Genomic DNA, 14806 nt, shown 5'->3' on the forward strand with positions numbered 1-14806 from the left:
GGAGAACAGGCAGCCATTCGACAACGAGGGAGGGCCGGCCCGCCCCTCTCTAAACCAATGGAAAAACTTGCTATGTGACCGAGCCCTCCTAGTAAATTTGAGAGCAGTGGACGGTGAGAGTGACCGCCGACCCTAAACCCGTGCCGTGTACTGGCGTCGAACTGAACTCATCCTAGAGCTGAGAAGTACGCAGTGCGCGTGTGCTTTCTTCCAAGCCAACTCGACTGATTAGTCAAGACCTAAATTGGACCTTTCCGGCCACCGTAGCGAAGGAGAGTGACTTGATCTAAGCTTCCGGTGTGCCTCCAGCCCCCTGAATGCAGTCCCTGTGCTCCGATGAATACTGGGTTATAGTCCAGGGTTTCCTGAGCCTTCCGCGCCGCCTGAGCTGACGTGACTGCAGAGTTCTGGGACCTTCCAGGGCCCCCAACCTGTATCGGTGAATGGAGCCCTCTTCAAAGCAGTCCAGGTTTCTCAAGACCCAATCGTTGGTGATTCAGGGCCGAGCGCCTTTCCTCGGGCGTTGCTTGTTCGAGCCTTCGCCAATCCGTAACGGTTCAGAGAGCATTTTCGTAGGGTCCATGAAAATGCAAGGAAACTTTTACTTAAAGAAATAACCGCGCCGACTCCACAGATCTATGCATAGGTCTCCGTGTTTGGAATCAAATGGGCCTATTTTCATTTATTTTACTAGCCATTTAAAAAAATACCTAATTTGCAATCAACGCAATGACCTCTTTCACAGTTTATGTACCCCATCACCCAGTTGTATGGATTTTGCTTTCTAAATATCGGTAATCCGTTCACTCACCACCTACCTACAGAGTCAGCCTTCCTCGAAGAATAGCTTCCTCATGCTTTCTGCATTCATTTTTTCATATGGCACCAGAATAGTCTTTTCAAATACAAGTTTGAACACACAACCTCCTGCTTAGAACTCTTAAGTTACTCTTAAAACAAAAAGAGTTACGACTTTGAAGGTCCGTGACCGCCCAGCAACTGTTTGGCTCCCGCACCATACAATACATTGAACACTAACCATGGTTGATCTTTTTTCCCTTAGGTCTCCTACGGATCCTTTTTGGACTTGCCAAGATTGTTCTCGCTATCCCCATCTCTGCCTGCCTGTACAGTTTGGCTCTTTAGAACCTACTTACTTGTTAGATCATAAGAATCATTTTCTTAGGGGAACCATTTCTTGACCACTTTTAATGGAGGGAGTCAGTCTCCCTGTTAATATATGCTGGTAGCTTCAATGTAGCTCTCTTAGTAGCACCTATCAGTTCAGTTTGACAATTAAAAAAATTATTTTTACTGTCTCCTGGATTGAAAGCTCACTGAAAGCACAGCTTGTGGGGTTTTTTTTGCCACCATCTAGCAGATGTATGCCTGGCACAGAGTTGGTGCTCAATGAATGTTGAGGAAATTAATGAGTGCCAAGGTAAACCTTGCTTGAAAAATTACCTGTTAATTTGTACTGTGAAAGAAGCCAACCCCCTAAACTAACCAGATCTAGGTTTATAGTAATAGACTGTTAGTACTTGGCAGGTGTTTTCCTTAAGAAGTTGCAGGAGTTATGTACAATTTTAATAGGTAAGTAGACCAATCTGATTTCCACATTTAAATTAGAATCAACTGGATCTAGTCTTACCTTCTAATGTAAAACAATTATGCCTGTTAAGATATGTTTGCCTGAATTGTATCTTAATTTTAAATAAGGCCAGTGAGAACTAGGAAGATCAAGATTAGTGAGTTTGTTAGAGGCAGAACAATATAGACTAACAATTACAGACTGCTCTTAACTGCAGCGCAGCCTTGCCTTTAGCAGCTTTCTCTTAACCCCGTGTTCTCATTCAACTTCCGGACCAGTCCTGGTCTGAGGATGGGGAGGTAGCCCAATGGCACAGTGCCCTCTGGTGGTAGGAAGGGACTTTTTTTCATCATATATGCATTTAGGGCTAAGCAAAGGTAATGGAAACATAAAACAAATCCCAGATTCAGAGCATGTTTTTGCCAAAAACAAAACCCGAACAAACAAAAAACATGTTACTGGACCCCCAGCATTATATTTAATGCCCACTACTCTACATACTTTTTAGAGCAGTGGTTTTCAGCACCTCTACCTTGAAAAGAGGAACAAAATTATTTATGAACTATGCTACAAATAATACAAATAATGAAAGAATGCATATAGTCAACTTTTAAAAAATATGAATTAGAGAACATTCATGATTATGGTATTCTCTTATTCACTCATGTGAGAACATTTTTTAAAAAAGATAGTGTGTAACAATGGATGATATGCCTGGAAAGTTCTGCTTGCTGATAGTACGTCTTAGAAAAACAGCTGGAACATGATCAGGTGAGTGTGAATCTGATGGGAGAATGGGGAGGGGCACTCTTTTGGTTGCAAGAAACAAAATCATAACGTTGATTTTGGCAAATAGGGAATTCTAAAACTACAGAAAGTGGATAGGGAAACAGGAATCTCATCTGTGTAGCTAGGCCAAATGGATTTTCAGGAAAACTGAACAACTGAGCCTCATGGGGGGCTGCAGAGATGCAGCTTGTTTGCTGATCATAATCCAGGGTTCTCTGTAGTAACAAGGAGGTGTGACTTTGAACTCTAGTATTCCACTATTAACATGATTCAGTTATTCTTGTCTGTTGCTCCCCCTCTTATTACCAGCTGACCAATTCACTCTGTATGTCATGGTTCAAATTCTCAAGGGGAAGAATCAGAGTGGCTATCTAATTACCAAGGCATATTATCCTAAGTCATGGGCCAGCTTATGGATGGATTGGTTGTTCCTCAAGTCAGGTGCCTCGTCTGGTTAGGGGCTGGTCATATGGCATAGCCATCATGGTTATGTCTGGGTTCAGTTGCTTTCTTCATTACAGACTGGGCACTTGTAGAAGGAAATGCTGAGCAGGTGCTATGAGTGATATCACTAAGGCAAAATGTGTTCTGGATAAATTTGGCAATATTTTCAGTTACTATAAAGAAATTTGGTTGCTATTTCACTTAAAAAGTTTTTTTGTGGAAATTTTTTTTGGGGGAGTAGGGGTACTTAACTTCTAACAATATCTAACAGAAAGAGTTATTTCATGGAATGCCTTTGGAAAATGTGATGCTACCCTTGTATGGTGTTCATTAGTATATCTCCTGTTTTCTACTACCTTTTTGAAGAATACCCTTCTTCTCTATTATCTTTTGAAAGTGCTCCATTTTTTGTCTGCCTTTTCCTTAAAGATATCATTACTCCTTTCTTGCCTCTAACATAATACATTTTTTTCATAAGGAGACTTCTTTCTTTCTCCAATGTAATCAGCCTTTCTTCCTTTATTTTGCTTTCAGTTGTCCATTGCTCATTTCTAATAGTAAAACTGAAGCAGATTTTCCAAGCCACTCTAGTTTCTCCTGGATCTCCTAAGAATGCCTGCTTCCCAGAGACTGAGACTTCACACACAGATCTTTTTCAAAATTTACTTTCTCCACCTTTGGGTTTACACTAATTTAATTGAATTTTTTTCTCTACTTCAGTTCCCCAAAAGAGCATATCCTTTATTCCCAAAGGGGTTATCCCCAAAAGGCCCATGTCCTTTTTTGTTGTTGTTGTCAGTAACATCTACCAATTTTTTTTATCTTCTTAACCTTCATGAATCTACATAGGACCACGTAGCTGGTGAGACCTCTAAACAAACCACAAAAGTCAAAAAAGTTAGTCCCACCAGGCTTCCCTCTTTGTCCTTCAATGCAGTTCAAAAATGATCAAGTAGGCTTGGAATTTGGGGCAGTTGATCTAGCTCTGGATACCTAGACCTAGTACTAAAACTAGGACTAGAACTATCATACAGCAGTTCTCCATAGCTCATGTGTATCTTAGCTGTCTCTGCATTGTCACATCCTGCACATTGGCTGAAAAACACTGTCAAAGAGCAAATACTGTTTCTTTTGACAGTACATAACAGAATACCCCAGCCTAATGTTCAGTGCAAAGAAAAGCTGAAGCAGACACTCCCTGAGGCCCACACAAGCTTCACAAGGACAAGTGTCTGGCCTGCCCCAGGTAAATGCAAGCTGCAATGACTGTGCAAACCACCTCCTGGCCTATGAGTGGTTACAGAGTTTCCAAGGCTCCTGGTCTCAAGTTTCTGACCCTGTACCTCCCCATGTCTTTATAAGCATTATAAATAAACACTCCTCAAATCACTCTAATCCATCTAATTATCATCTGTTTCCTGTTGGGATCCTGTGTGACATATTCGTGTTCCTCAGCTGTAAAACAGATAAGAATAACACTCAATTCGGGAAATTTTGGGAAAATAAAGTAAAAGTAGTTGTATGAAAGTACTTTGCAAGCTCTAAAGGGTTATGGAAGTTAATTATGTTTGGGGAAATGGACGTTCTGTTTCATTACCGTCTCAGGTGTTTTTCTAGGTTCATTAGGAATTAACCTGCTGAGTCCCCTGAACTAAACTTCACTTTGTCGTATCTTTGCTGAGAAGCGTACAATGGTTTTTCATTGCCAAGAGCAAAGGTTGTCTTTATTTTAGCATTAAAAGACCTTCACAGCTTAGGCCCTGCCTTCCAGTTTATCCTTCTTCTCTGCCCTGATAAATTCCAATGAAATGGAGGTAACTCAGGAAAGCTGACACTGTGATTCTGTGTCCTGGCCTTTGATCACTTGGCCATATGGGCATCTACCACGTCACATCCATCTAAACTTGCCATCTCTCAATACCCAGTGTAAGACCTTAGTAAACTCATAGTTACCACTTGTATCTAGAGCATATATTGGGTATTCAGTTCTCTTGGAAATTAATAAAATGTTAGGTACCTTAATGTGCCTTGTGGCAGTTAGAAGTACATTTTCAATTTCTCACTTTACCATTTTTCTGTGCAGGCCCATGGTAGTCAGCCTACTTCCCTTTCCTTATAAGTTCTCAGAAGCTACTTTCTTTCCAGAGAGTTTTCTCCCTCCAAGATGCATTGTGAGATGCGATTCTTCTGACCTACTCTTCAGGCAGTACGTTCCTGAAATGAAGTCTGTACTGTTTCTTTCTTTAAGCATTTGTTTTGCCTTTGTAGAGAGTAGATGGAGAAATGACAGAGGTAGCAAATAGGCAGATACTTAATGAGTTTGCAATATTCTAATTTCTCCATCCTGAGCCTGTGTTTTCTGGGCCCTTCCCTGTTCTGTAGTTTCTTCTTTTACCTCAGCATGGAGCTCAAGGAACACTTCTTCAGCCCCTTACCAGTCAGGCGCCTCTGTCTGCAGGATCATCATTTACATCTGATGGGGTTCCAGTCTGGGTGCCCCTCATTTAGACATCTGTATTCCAGGTGGAAATCTCATCTTAACAACAGCTACTACTTTTGAGCAACTCATTTAATCCTCATAATTATTGTGTACCAGGTATCATCATTGAGGAAACAGATGTAGGGAGGTTGAGTGGTTTGGTCACAGTTATACAGTTAGTAAAAGCAGGGCTAGGGGTGGATCACAGGTCTATTTGTTTCCAAAACTTATGTTTCTTCTCTTCCAAACTGCATTACCCCGACATTATTTATTGGTTAATTTTCATTTATTGTTCCAGAAAGGTTTTCAAGAATAAATAGGTTTTCTCACCTGTTTTCTTTTTCTATGTATAGTGTAACTGGGATCATAAGTCTTAATTTTTTTTCTTTGATGAATAAAAGTCTTGCAAGTGAAGAGTGATCTCAGCACAAAAAAAAAAACACAACAAAATGAAACTGAAAGATATTTAAAATTGTGTGTCTGAAAGGGCCCATATAGAAATAGGGTAATGGTAAAAGAAGGTCCTGGGCAGAGAAGCAGAATTTAAAGATGATACTCATCATATAAAGAGCTTAAACTTTTTCCCAGAGCAATGAAGAGCCATAGAAGGATGTGATCTCTCAGATTTGTTTTAGGAATGTCACTCTGGTTGTACCATAGAAGATGGATTGTAGTGGTGTGAAGCTGGAGGCAGAGATAGGGTCCCTTTATTTGGGGTCTAGCTTGCTTCCACACTTCCTCCCCACATCCCACATTACTGTACTAGCCAGGATGCCTAATCCCGCTACTCAACAGGAAACTGAGTTTCCACTCTACAGTGGATGCAAGAAAGATTGTCTTTAGAACTCGGAGAACCACTAGAGTGCCACATAACACTCCCATGACTGACAGTCCTATTCGATGGAAAACTGTGGCAATCCAATAAAGATAAGGCCAACAAGACTCTCATCCCATGGGAATAAATATTTGGATATCCCGACCAGCTAAAGAATCCAGCCAAGACATTATAAAAAAGTAAAGGGAACTTGATAGAAGTGAAGAAAGAAGCCAGCTTTGACCACCAGCTTTAGGCTAGTGAAGCTTTGATTACCAGCTTCAGATAGTGAACAACTAAAGAAGTAGGACTTGTCGCAGAAATACTGAGTACTACTTAATTGTTTCTTTCCCTTCTTCTTTTCACCCTCTCCATCATATAAAGAATGCTGATGCTAGGTAATGCTTATTTTTTAGTTGGGAACATGAATATTCACCAGAATATCAACCATAATAAAATGGTTGAAATGTGTTGGTCACACAAAATTTTCATTTAAGTTAAGGACAAGAATGCGTGCTAGCGGTCAGAATGGATGGCCTGTGTTGTAGAGTTTCTCCAGATTCACTCTCTACCCTTCCCATGGATCTGATCTCTGATCTGGAGACTATTATAGACTGAATGTTTATGTGCCCCCAAAATTCATAATTGTAATCCTAATCCCTGGTGTGATGGTATTAGGAGATGAGGTGGGAGGTAACTATGTCTTGAGAGGGGGCCCTCATAAAGGAGACCCCGGGGAGTTCCCTCACCCCTTCCACCGTGGGAGGATGCGGCATGAAGACAACCATCTATGAAACAGGGAGTAGGCTCTTACCAGACACCCAATGTGCCCACACCTTGATCTCAGACTTCCCAGCCTCCAGAACTGTGAGAATTCAACTTCTGTTGTTTATGTGATACAAAGTTCATGGAATTTTGTAGTAGCAACCTGAAAAAAGACAGTGCCCTTATAAAGGAGAATGCAGAGAGCTCCCTCACCGCTTCTGCCCTGTGAAGATGCAGCATGAAACAGCCAGCTATGAACCAGGAAGTGGGTTCTCAACAGACAGCCAATCTGCTGGCACCTTGATCTTGGACTTCTCAGCTTCCAGAACTGAGAGAAATACATTTCCATTGCTTGTAAGTTACAGCTGCCTGAGTGGATTAAGACTGACTGATCCTCTTGCCTTCTCGATGCCCACTGGATTCAGCCAGTGAGAAGAAGCAGGAGATCAGAGGGAGTGAAAAGAGTGAGATGGCTATGTTTGCTCCCACAGCTCCTTCCTTGCAGGTCTTCCTGGCCTGCCTGCATCCCTTGACCAAACGTCCTAGCCCTTGTTGGGCTGCCTTCCCTGAACAGCGCTCTGAATCCAGTGCTTAAAGAAATGCTCCCTCTTAAAACCTATATATGCTTAAGTTACTCTACAAGAAGATATGTCAAAGAAATAATCAATCTTCCCATGTTATCTTCCATCTGCTACTCCTATAGCTTTTCTTCTTCCTTCCTAATTACAACCCTTAAATAGAATTCGTGCCTCATATTGAATTTACTGAGTATCATAATTCTTCCAAGTGGTAAAGATACCTCAAGACAAATACTGGGCATAAAAGCCACAGGGCATAAATCTGCAAAGAAGTGAAAAGCTAACCTTTTCAAACAATATTGCCTCTCTCTCACTTACCAACTTTACATTTCCCTGTATGGCCCCGGAAGATGACTGGTTAGCCAGAGACGGGTAAGATTCCTCAAGGGAGGAACAACCTAAGACAGGCACAGTCGCAGGGGGGCCATCAGGTGAGAAATTGGGGATCAACAGAGGTGAGGCTTAGAACCTCACCCCCCCTGTTTTGAGAGAAATCTTCTGCATCCGTGGATGTTTTATTGCCCTTGTCTAGCTTGGATTAATACTTAGTCTACAGGCACACACCTGATCATCTAAATTTGCTCTCTTACAGCACTAAACTATGTTTTCTACCTTTATCTTGCATCTACCTACCACTTCAGCATTTTATTAAAAATAATAATAATAATAAGGGAGAAATGTGGGATTCACATATAAATCAAGTATAAAAATCAAATGAATATTCATATTTGACCTGATTGTTTATAGTTCATAATGTGTGATCAAAACTGAAAGTTTCTGTGATGACTGCCCTTGGTACTGTTCACCATGTAAGAACTTATTCACTATGTAAGAACTTGTTCACCATGTAAGAGCTTGTTTGTTATGCTTCAGAAGATTGGAGACTGACGAGAATTAGGCTTGGGGTGGATTAATGATTGTACATTGAGCATTGAGTCCCCTATACAGAATTTTATTGTTGTTAACAACCATTTGATCAATAAATATGAGAGATGCCCTCTCAAAAAAAAAAAAAAAAAGGAAATGCTCCCTCTTATCACCCTTTGTGATCTCTCAGATTTGTCTGAGAAAGTCTTAAGTAATGCACTATCTCCTGTATTTTCCCTATACCATGACTTTGACTTTAGAAATAGTCCTTATATTAAATTTCTTAATTTGTATAGTGCACAAATTACTCAGTTTGGGACTGCCAGCTGTTCCTGCCAGGATCCTGATAATCATGGTTTGGAGTTAAACTGACGGCCACATTTTAAAAAGTGGTCCTTTCAGTGCCCTCTTGTGGGGAGGTTCAACACCAATAGCTGGCCTCCTCAGAGCTGAAGAGACACTGCTTGGGTATTGATTGTTTACTCCCTTTAACTCTTTTAGTTTTGTGCTTACTTTTGCTAAAGAAGAACCAATGAATTCTTTTGGTTTGACACCCACAAGAAGTAGTGTGCCCCTTGCCTACATGGAATACATTTGAAATAGACTTTAGAGGTTCTGGATTTCATCTCCAAAGGGCATGCTTTCCTCCAAAGTTAAGTTGTAAGTTTGTAAAATTGTGCCTTTATCTTTGCTGAGCCTCCCTTCTCATGTCTTTGTAAGGTACTTCTGTCATTCCCCAAAGGTGCTCAGGAGCTTCACATTCCTCTGCACCCACCCCCAGGAAAGGCTCTGGATTGATTTTCCCGAAATAAATTAGTTTCTTACTTTGCTATATTACCTCACTCATATAGCAGACATGACTTTTCTAAAGCAGGGTTTTCTCAACCTGATCACCAGTGACATGTTGGGCCAAATAATACTTGTTTTTTTGTAAGTGTAAAAATTTCTACTATTTCATGCATTTATGATGTTTAGCTGTATTCCTGGCTCAGTCCGCCAGATGTCAGTAGCACCCTGCTCCTAGTTGTAATAACCAAAAAGGGATTGCCCAATGTCCTCTGGGGGCAAAAATCACTCACAGTTGAGAACACTGGTCTAAAAGGATGAAGATCCACCTGTGCAATATTTGGACATTGCCAAACTGAAAGGAAGAATGAGTATTAGGGCAAAAACTGAGAAGCTCTTAAAATAGGGATGTTGAAGTGCTTGCTGATAAAGGACCACCTAAATTTTCCAACTGAGTCATATGGTCAGATAATTTTTCCTCCAAACAAAGCTGCATTTATCCATATTCTTCCTGAACATTTACTACCTAGTGATGCAATTATGATGACTTGTGATTATGAATAAAAATATTTTTTCATTTCCTGCTTTGCATAGGAATATATGGGTGACTTACATATGCAATTGAAACATCTCTCTTCAGAGAAACAGAGCCAGTAGGAGATGTGTATGTCTGTCATATAATGAATTGTGAGAAATACATATTTGGTCATTCAGATGGTCAGCTATATTTGGTGTTCATCCACAGTTCCTGAAAACACTGCAGAGTCTTAAAAGTAAAATGCGCTTTGTCATATTCATGAGAGATTTTTGGACCCCCATCCAAATGCTGGAGCTGGAGGTTGAATCAGCCAATGGCCAATAGTTTAGTCAATGATGACTATGCAATGAAACCCTCACAAAAAAACCCCAAGAAGAGCTTCTCTCTCTGCTCTGCCTGCTCTGCTCATTTGGATCCTGTTCCTTGGTTGGAGAGAGGTTCTATGCTTGGGAAACAAGAATGCTTCCATGTGCCACCAAGCCAGGCCCCAAGTTCCATGAAGATAGAAGCTCCTTCATTTGGAACCTTGCCCTATCCCTCTTTTCATCTGGCTGTTAACTTATATCCTTTATGGTAGCCTTTATTAAACTGGTAAATGTAAGTGTTATATTGAGTTCTGTGAGCTGCTCTAGTAAATTAATGGAACCTAAGGGGAAGGTCTTGGGAACCTCCAATCTGTAGCCGGTAACTCAGAAGCACAGGTAACTGCTTGGGGCTTGCAGGAAGAGCGCATTTTTCAGTTTGATTCTGAAGACAGAAAAAGACTGATGTCCCAGCTCAAATAATCAGGCAGCAAGTGTTAAACTTGGACTTTTTGTTCTATTCAGGCCTTCAACTGATTGAATGAAGCCCACCCATATTAGCAGGACAATTATTTATTCATTGACATATTATTCTCATCCAGAAACATCCTCACAGACACACCCATAAAAATGTTTTACCAAATTTCTTGGTACCCTGTGGCTCAGTAAGATTGACACAAAAAATTACCTACTGACTCCTCCCCACTGACCTTCTGGACAACCCTAATTATCTCTCCAAGAACTGAGCTTTGCAGAGGTGATACTGGGATTTCAGTCTGAGCCACTGAGCTAATTGGAGGACATACATAGCTGGCTGAGGGTTAATGCAAGTGGAGCCTTCTGCTGGCACAACCTCCTTAGAGCCGACAGGACCATGGTACCACCTGCATGCTTCCCCTTGACCATAGTGGGTCCCTATTTTTGGCAACTTTTTCTGAAAGAGCCAGGTAGTAAATATTTTAGCCTTGTAGGCCAATACAGTGTGTTGTAACTGCCTACTCTGTAGTTGTAGTGCAGAAGCAGCTATAGACATTATGTAAACAAATGGGCTAGCTGTATTCCAATAAAATATTGTTTATGAAACAGGTGGTGGTCTGTGAGCTATAGTTTGCTGACTCCTGGTCTAGAGCATTTTTGTCATCTGCATGACTGTACTTGGGTTGCTGGGACCTCTATGTTTCAACTTGCAAGAAGAGGAAAAAGATAATGAAATTACTCATACCAAATTTGTTAAGGCCCAGATCCAGAAATGGCACATCGTCACTTCAACTCACATCCCACTGGTTCAACCTTAGTTAAATGGCTGCTAGGGAAGTTGGGGAATCCAGTCTCTACCTGGATTGTCATGTACCTAACTTAATTTCTGTCATTGTCGAGAAGAGCAGATTTTAGTGGAAAACTAGCACCTTTACCACATAAGACCAACCACTTAGGAGGTAATTTTGCAAATTATCTCATCAGTTTATCTCCTAGCGCAAGTTTTTTTTTAATTAGGAATTTTTTTCTTCATTTGAAATAATTCTCATAATATATTTTCTGAGGATGTGTTATATAACTGAATAGTTATACACAACTTAGACCTTAAGAAATATTTACTAAGTACAGTCTTTGTACTAGGGTATTCTATGGTTTGTGCTTTGGGGTGTTCACAACATGCCTAAAGAAATATTTCAACATAAAGGTTATCAATAAATATTCATTGAGGAAAGTTAAATAAGTAAATGTTATAAAATGTGTAATAAACATAACCAGATACAATGACAAAATCATCTTGAACAAAGGGATAAAAGCTTTCTTGGTCTTTTATGTTATTATTTCTTGCCTTTCTTGGCTTTTGTGGGAAACATAAAAATGTAAAAGACAAGCATATCAGATTTGGAGTCAGTAGAATTTGAATAACGTCTAGCTCTATGATCTTAAGCAAGGATATGATCACTTTGGTTTTTAGCTGTCACAACATAAAATGAGGAAGTTTAACTAGATGATTCTCTAGGTTTCTCTATGTTTTAAAATTCTAAATATTTGTATCTATGAGACTATAGTAATCAATGGTGACTTCATTGGAATTGATTAGTCAGGATTTATATAAACTGAGAAGCCAGTAGATGTCACCCTCCCACAGAATTTTTTTTTTTGCTCTTCATATTTTAAATGCCCGGACATCTGGGAACTAAGAGGGACCTTAAAAATCGTATTTATTCAATCATGTCAGTTAATTAAAAATAAGAATAGACTATTTGGACTAGATAGGTCAAATGACTTAGCTAAGTTCATGTAGCTAGTTAGCATTAAAATCGTATTTCTTGACTTCTATTCCAGTGGACTTCCCCTCTCTTTCAAGAGAATAATGCTTGGGAATGATGTTTTGCATCAGTTATCAACTTTGATAATTTAAAAAATTTTTCTTATTGAACTATTACTTAATTTTGGATTTGGGATAGTTGCTCAAATATCTGTGATTTAAAATAATACCATTAACACTGGACAAAAAAGTAATACTATTCAAAAATTACTACTCTGCTTTGAGACCTGTTTGCAGATAATTCACAGGCAGATGTAATAAACTGGGTATATGTGAATATAAATGGAAATCAAAGTTCACAAACACCTGCTTATCAGAAATTTAGACTTTGGCAATCTCAAGTTTTCCTTTCTTAACATGACCCTAAATGGAAAGTAAATTGAAAAGAGCTTTCTTTGAGAAGTGAAATAGCTTCTTTTTAAGTTCTGTGCACCAAATCCATTAACATTCATTTCTATGTCATCCCTTAAAACACATCTAGCATGCAGCTCTTAATAAACATGGTTATCTAATTCTTGGTTTAGATGACTCCAGGGGATTTGAAACAGAAATGTGACTGTAAGAGGAAACCCCGTTAAAAATAAGTTAACAGCAGATAGCCCAATTAGATGAAGAAAGGGAAAAATTGCTAGACTCAAAGAAACAAACCTATGTTACCTCATTATAAAATACCATATGTTTATAATGACAATCTTGTGTATTCAAGAAAAGGTTAAATTATGCAGACTTCCTTTGGGACATTTCAGCTCTTTGAGAAAGATTTCCTGCAGAATGGTTAAAATGAAGCTTTGGTGTCCAAAAGGAATACATTTTTCTTATATGAGAAAATCATTTATGTGATGCTTATAAATTGAAGTTACAATAAATCCTTTTGAAAAAGGATAGGGGTGGGAATGGATCATAAATATACATTAGTGAGTCTGTTAATACTGGGCTTGTTTTCTGAGTAAACTGGGAATAATAATACTTCTGCATAGGGATGCTCTGGGATATTTGAAAAATTGTGGAGAGTGGAAAGTGCTATATAATTGTATGCTATCAAGAAGATGACAGTAAGGAAAACTGAATGCACACAGCCTCCCAAGGAAAGCTCTCCCTGAGGACATGAGCAGAGACTGAAGGGCTCAGCATTAAAAAAACAGAACAGAAAAGAGGGCGGTGGGTTAACTTCTTTGTGGATGGTGAAGTAGTAAGACTCATCTTGTACCTTCCAAAAGATAAGACAGGTCAGAGTGATTCTGTCAGGGAGAGGAAAATGGAACACTCTGAACCAATACTGATATGTGACCCATCTCTTTTCACAAATGCATGTAAAACTTTGGCTCTGCAACTGGGATGGGGCTCTGTGAATCTAAGGGACCAGCTCTTGTATTCTCCCAATTTTTTTCCCCTACTCAATGCCAACATGGAGAAACACCAGGACCTGTATGGTGTCTTCCCAAAGCTATTTTCAGTTTTATTTTATTTCTGCCTGGATTGGACAATTGGGGTATTCTGCTGTTTTTCCTGTTTTATGTGGTCAGGCTTCAGTAATTCTCTCCCTCTTTTTTAAATCCTCTTGAACTTACACTTAAAAAATGAAAGCGGCTTATTGTAGGAAGATTCCAGTTGGTTTCCAACAATGAAGGACAAGGTGGCCAACACATGTGTCTGCATCTCTCAGGCATGCGCTGACTGAATTTCTATACTCCCTTAAGTCTGTTATTATGTCAGAATCCAGTGAATAACCAGTAAATATGCTTTATTTCAATGTGGGAATTTAATATTCTCTTGTATGTTACTAGAAAAACCTTATTTCCCACATATTTTGGTTACATTCTAGTGGGGTTGGTCATGTTGTGTGAAGGTGGTGTCAGCATTCCCATCATGAGCCTTGTCAGGCTTTTGTAACTTGGCTGCAAGATTCTGCTTCACATTTGAGACTTGTTCTCAATCCCAGAATTACTTAGGAAAGAAGAAAATTAATTTATCTTAAGTTGAATAAAATAAAATGTTAAAGAGTCAAAATAATGGTGGAAACCTCTAATTGTTCAAATCTCGTTGCTATTTTCCATCAAGTCCAACACTTAAGTATAGTTTTTGAATCAGTAAGTTTCCTCATTCTGTAAGTTCATCTCTAGATCAGAGAAGTACATTTTATCTCTGCAAATAAACCAACTCAACATCTGCATGAAAAAAATAGTTCTATTTTTAAGAAGTTTCTTGTTTTTAACAAAGTAGTTTCATAAATGTTACACAGCGGAAGGACAAGCAACACAAGGGTCCGGGGGGAATGATTCCTGTGTGTTCTGATGCCTTCATCGATCTGTAGGAAAAACCCACAGAAATCCTGTTTTGTTCACTTTTTCTCTTATGAGTTAGTTTTTTCCCTTTTTAAAGTTCTAGTTCAAATTCTACTTTCATATTAGTAGCAAGAGATTTCTGGGGGTAGAAGTGAACAGAACATAGCTACACATAAACTTCACTTTGTAACAGTGTCTCTTAGAGCTTATCGGTAAGTGAGCCAGGGTGTTGTGGAAGTGAAATGGCTTTTCAGTTGAACCGCCTTTCT

General features: G+C 39.4%; 1 long non-coding RNA gene across 1 annotated transcript; it reads left to right on the top strand.

Annotated features, from left to right (window-relative positions):
- Nucleotides 1–3: 3 nt before the first annotated feature.
- Nucleotides 4–5745, top strand: LOC140849604 (uncharacterized). The gene is made up of 2 exons (XR_012131693.1): nt 4–439; nt 1064–5745. It is a non-coding gene; the product is annotated as an uncharacterized lncRNA (long non-coding RNA).
- The last annotated feature ends 9061 nt before the right edge of the window (nt 5746–14806 follow it).

The sequence above is a fragment of the Manis javanica genome, chromosome 1, assembly GCF_040802235.1.
Source record: "Manis javanica isolate MJ-LG chromosome 1, MJ_LKY, whole genome shotgun sequence".
NCBI classification, from domain to species: domain Eukaryota; kingdom Metazoa; phylum Chordata; class Mammalia; order Pholidota; family Manidae; genus Manis; species Manis javanica.